Raw genomic sequence first — 6000 nt, forward strand, 5'->3', positions numbered from 1 at the left:
ATAAACATGTATATACATGCTCAAAATTTCTTATGTCCTTTTCTTTATAACAAAATGGCTGCCCACGTTTTCAGGAGCCTGATAGAGCACAAATTTGCCTGAAGACCTCCTTTCAACATAAGCTGAGCAGCAAGGGCTTACACCAAGTGGAACAGGAGCTACAATCACCTGAAAGTCAGGCCCAGAACCTACAAAGTACTGTAAGATCCCCCATAGCTTTCAGGAAAATAAAAACAGTGACTGCCAGGCTTTGGACTTTTCCAGAGTCTTCTTCTGACCGAGTAGCAGTCAACAAGTGGAAAAAGTAAAAACTGTATCATTGCAGAGTTCAAAATATTTGTCTTTGCAAGTTGTTATATGAAGGCATCTCTATTACCTTAGCAATGAATTGTAATTGCTTTGTCCCTTAGTGGCTGGATGTCTTGAATGAGGGTTGCCATATTAATAGTACTGGTTGTAATTGGACCTTCTTCAGTTTAGGGGATAGAATTACAAGGCCACGTTCTGCCCTTATTTAATTTCATAAAGCCTGACTGAATATGCTGAGTGGTACCGTGGTCTGACTGAGAAATTAGTGTCACTGATGCCTTGCAGTACTAATTCCACATATCTTCATCTAAGACAGGCTTATTCTGCTATATTTCATAAGCTACAAACATGTTGCAAGGATTCCTGCTAGGGGTTACCTCTTATATTTCCAAGAGGTTTCCAAGGATCACAGCCCAGGAAGAATTTTGAGATTACTTTATTGAATGATTTTCCTTATCATTTCAGTGGAGGAGATACATGGATTGCCATCTGTTCAGGGAGTTGACATTACAGACCCTTACAGTTAGGGTTGTCTTGATAGGTAAGTACTGGTTCTCTATCCTAGCGGCTTGAGAGGTGCATCTGTTATTCTCAGCAGATAAAAACTGTATACAGGCTAACACTACTATACTCACTAGAATCTTGTAATTGGTGCAAATTAATATTTTACTGTGGATTTACTGGAATACTGTGACTTGGGAGGGGTGCCAGCAAGTTACTTGTGCCGGTTTCTGACAATGAGGAATTGTTGATGTCAGTGGGAGCACAGAAAAATTCAGAAATAGTTAAAGTTGTTGGGCAGAGCACAACCCTAGAGTGTTCAGCCCACAAAGTTCATTGACTAGATTTGGTTCATGTAGAAACAGAACAAATTACTTCATGATCATATTTTCTATTTTGAGAAGAAAAGATGGCTCTTTAACCATTCAGTCTGTGTCTAATTTGCCTCAGGGCTGATTCCTGGTCCTAAGATGAAGTCACATGGACTGGCTCATGTCCTGCCCCTTCTATAGCCGATTTGTCTCGAAGAAAACTAGCTGCAGAGAGCAAACAATAAAACAGTGTAGACAATCAGAGCTCCAGTGTTCAATCATCTTCCCTGGCTCTCTGTTACTTAACATTGAAGATACAGCCTCAAAGTCCATTGCAGACCTCTTTTCTGTGATTCTGTGAAAGTGATTGTTATAATGTGTTGCTAAAAGAAATTGGACAAGCTTGTTAGAGTAAATCTCTTCCAATGAATACATAGTAAGGAGGGGTCAAGAATTTTGTTATTAAGGGATCCCCACTGATAGAAAAATAATTCCAAGCTTTTAGTTAACAAGATTTTAAGGTCTTTCAGCTCCTCTATTCTACTGACTAGTCCAAGCCCGTATGCTACCTGTGAATTAAGCTTTTAAGACAGTCCATGTGCAATGTCTTTATTATGGACTGATGCCTATACCACAGACTCCAAGAAGCACAATCATAGAAAATGACAACTATAGCTTTGCTCACATGGGAAGGTTCCAAAGCCCAAATGTATTTGTAGCCCAAGGACCCTATAAATGTTTATTGAAGAATGAGAACTGAGCAACTTGTAATGCTGATGCCTGCATATCTCCCTAGTGCATATCACAAGAACTGTGTTCTGCATCTGACAATGAGTTTGAAGCCAGGTAGCAAAATTGAAAATTGTCACTCATGTTCTTTGTAATATTGGCATAGGGGCAGAATGAAGAAGAAAAACAGACAAACAAACACTCTGCATGTTTCTTTTGCATATACAGATTTTTCTCTATGAATTATAAGCAGTGTGTAATGAGTGAGCCACGTAGGGAAGGAACATGGTCTAGTTGCATAAGTGCTAGAGGCTTCTCTAGATTAACCACTATGAAACACTGGTATCATTTCACAGAAACAGAGAACACAAAAGAGATCACCTATACTTATACCAGACCTATCTTGGTGAAAAGACAAGGAAAGAAAATTAAAAACTTCTTATTAAAAATAAATTATTTTCTGTAACATTTTTTCCCTGCTCCAGAGGAAAAAAAGTCAATCAGGTTGCTGCTTGAATTTTGGAATGCTTGTTGTAGATCATATTACTTATCACAAGACTGGATAATTTTAATTTCTGTACAAAGGCATAGATGCACTTTATGAAATGGAACATTCAATCTTTTCTCATGCTAAAACCCCTTCAGTTTGATATAAATTATCTTCTTGCTTATATGATGTACTGAAATCTTGACACCAGGAGCTTTCTGAAGTAATTAGGTAGTACTTTATCACTTTGTCAGTTCTCTCCTTACCCACAGATGACCTTACTATTCAAACTCACTATCCGTAGGGGACATGCTGCTACTGAGATCCTTGCACCTTTACTTCCAGAGCAGTGTTACTTTGCTCTTCAGAATGGTTCCCCACCTAACTTGGAAAAAACAACTGCATTGATGAGCAGTTCTTACTCATTGACTATTAACTCATGAGTATTTACTCATGAGAGTACTCATTTGACTTAATCATATCTTATAGTTTGAAGAACTGAATACACACACTTGCAGATTCTGAGAGAAGCAGCATAAGAACAGCCTAGCATTTGCAACACGGCGTCTGGGACACCACAGACTCTCCATGTGGAACACCAGGGCAAACTGCCAGTGCCAGACCACGCTTGCTTTGAGTCCCCAGGGACAGCACATTATTTTGGTGAATATGGGGCCTATCACAAAATCAGTCCTTGACTTTCTCTCTGGGAAGTTTTTCTCCTCATTGCTGTGAGGTGAAGACAAAAAGGGGTGAAAAATGTGGCAAAGTTTTTGAGCTCCACAAATGCAAAAAGATATGATTTGAAAAGTTAAGTTTGCCAATTATTCTGAGGTTTTGTGGGTCTTAGCAAATGATTTGAGAGATCAGGACTGGAATTAATTTTGAAAGCCGTATCAAAGGACAAAATGAAGACTGTCTGTACAGGAAGATCTTTTAAAACATGTGGGTGTTATTCATTCACCTCTGGATATTTTTTATCTCCTCTGAGACAAAAATGTTTTGTATGCATTTGGCAATTAAAGTGATGGAGTTGTGAAATAGCACTGATAATGTACTTTGAGAAAGTCAGTAGAGTAACTTTCATGAGCAAAGGAGGAAAGAAAGAGAAGGCAGATCTGATAAGACTGAAGCACATCCCAGTGACAACCAGAGCTGCTCTGTATCAAGATGAGAGAGATATAGCTGCACTGATAAAAAGAAAATATTTGGTCACCGTCAGCTTCCCCAGAGCATCTGCTAGCACAACAGACCTAATGAGTAAATCCACATTGGCAGTATGAGTCATTTCTCTCAGCTGCATGAACAGAGCTTAAAGACTATGTGCTAGGCACCCCAGCCTCTCCTATTTCAAAGCAGCAGAGAGTATTTTAGAGGAGCTGAATGGAATAATTATCTGATTGGGAAATAATACTTGAGGGACTGGTGTCTAGTGGGGTAAATTATAGATTAACACCAGATAACTCATGGAGAGAGTCTGTTTGAATAAGAGCAATGCAGCCTTTGGAAAAGAAACTAGGAGATCAGCTGGCCTCTATTCAAGCTACGGCTCAGCTACTGAAATGTCTTGTGCAATTGCAACTGTCATTATGGCTGGGAGACTTTTGCTGGAACAGATATAAAAGAGAACCCTGAACTGTAATAGCAAGGGGTGGTTGGTCTGGTCATGGAAAACACAGCAGGCCTCCAACTAAATGCAGAATTTACATAAGCAGATACTTAAATTTAAGCACAGAAGTAGCCATATAGAATTAAGGTATCTTTGGGGTGATTTAGGAGGATGGCATTAGCAAGGTAAAGATCATCTGTTTCTTTTTCCCACTCCCATTTTATTTGTTTCACAGCTAGTGTTTGACAGATTGGTTGAATCCATTGGCAAAACCACCTACCCAACACTGGGAACAATTGTAGAATGTATCTTTGCATTTTTCAGAAAGACAGAAATGCTGAAAAAGCACTGGAAGAGGAATTGGATTAGTCTGACTTCATGGTATCCTGGGCCTGGTTTGGCTGTGCTTGGAAATGACACTGAAGCTGCCATTTATTTTTTTATGTGTTTGGTTGTCTAAGTAAATGTATTATTTGGAGTAGTTTGCAAGGAATCTGGAAAACTAGTATTAATCCATACAGGAGATGACTCAGAAAAGAGCGAGTTACTCTGAGAAGGCTGCATGCAGGTAAAAGCAGAGAACTTGAGGCTGTACATATTCTTTTCAGGCATTTGCTGAACCATGTTATACCTAATATAGGATACTTAAAGTAAATGTATCTTGCACTTAATATCTGAGTCACTGTTCTCCTCTCTTACATAGTAGTAACTTTACAGAAACTGGTTCATGTACGAGGTGCAACTTGCAGCAAAATGTTTTGCCTCCATGGAGGCTGATCCTTTTGAGCTTTGCAACCATCTTTATACTTCCACATATTTTCACAATACCCCAGTCCTACTCCTCATCAGTATGAAACTAATTAAAAATAGAAGGGTTCTGGAGACAAATGCATGCTTAATTCTGCCTGCTAATAGGAAATCCTATTATATGAGATAGGTCAGACTTAAAAATTAAAACTGTCTTTTCCAAGCTTAGTTCATGGTGTGATTTTTTTTTTTCCCCTCAGATGTGTACTTGGACACATCCAGACTAGACTTTTATGAATGTCTGGGGAGCTCCATTAACTTCACTGAAGCACAAATTTAGCTCGGCATGAGCTTTAACAAAATATTGTTAAGGGGATTTGTATGGAAAGTACTCACTTCACTTTAATAACCCGTAAGACAAGAACCATAACCTTTTCTCTAACAGCTTCTTTACCACTGTATAAACTAATTCAGAAACTTACATTATTTTGAGTGACAAAGATTAAAGAACATTTTGCAAAACCCCCATGTGGCACACACTAGCCTTCTATAAAATAATGCAAAAATAATTAGCAGGAAGCAACTGAATACTTAAGAGAATTGTAGGAAATAGATCAGTAAAGTTATGAGGCTAAATTCATCCCCGGTGTAATTTAACTGACTTCATTTTGTACGTAGATTTGGAATAAGCAACTTAGCGCACTGTGCATGTGCTGGGAAGTGTCACTTTTAAGCTGACCTGTTATGCCATGCCCCACTCCTGGGCTCTGTGCTGAGCTAGATCCTGCTGTCATCTGCCAGGTTTATTCAGATCAGTGGTGTTGTGGGTGTGCATGCCTTACCCAGGAACAAAAACATGTTGTTGTCTTGTTGTCAGAAAATGGAGGAAATTTTACCAGGGGATCACACAGCCTCCTTGGGTTTCTAGGAACCTTTACTAAGCAATAGCAAGTGTGTGTGTATGTCTGTATGTGCATATGAAGGTGTATATAGACACCAACTGTGAAAGTACTTCCACTGATTTCATTTATCAGCTCTAGTGGTCTACTCAACTGTTTAATCTGCCTTAAGAAAAGACTAGCCATTTGCTGTTTTGCATCATTCTGTTAGGGCACGTTAGGACTGGTGTTGCTCAGCACACCATGGAGTTTGTGATTAAGTTCTGAAATAGTCCATTGCAAAACAGACACAGGAAACGTGTCTGCTGAGAGACTAAGAGGGGGTGAGGGAAATTCTGGGCTATGAGAAAAGCACGAATTTCTAGAAAAGCAGTAAATCATGATCCTTTTTTTATGGCTACATTTCAA

The sequence above is a fragment of the Falco peregrinus genome, chromosome 6 (genome assembly GCF_023634155.1).
Source record: "Falco peregrinus isolate bFalPer1 chromosome 6, bFalPer1.pri, whole genome shotgun sequence".
Lineage (NCBI taxonomy): Eukaryota > Metazoa > Chordata > Aves > Falconiformes > Falconidae > Falco > Falco peregrinus.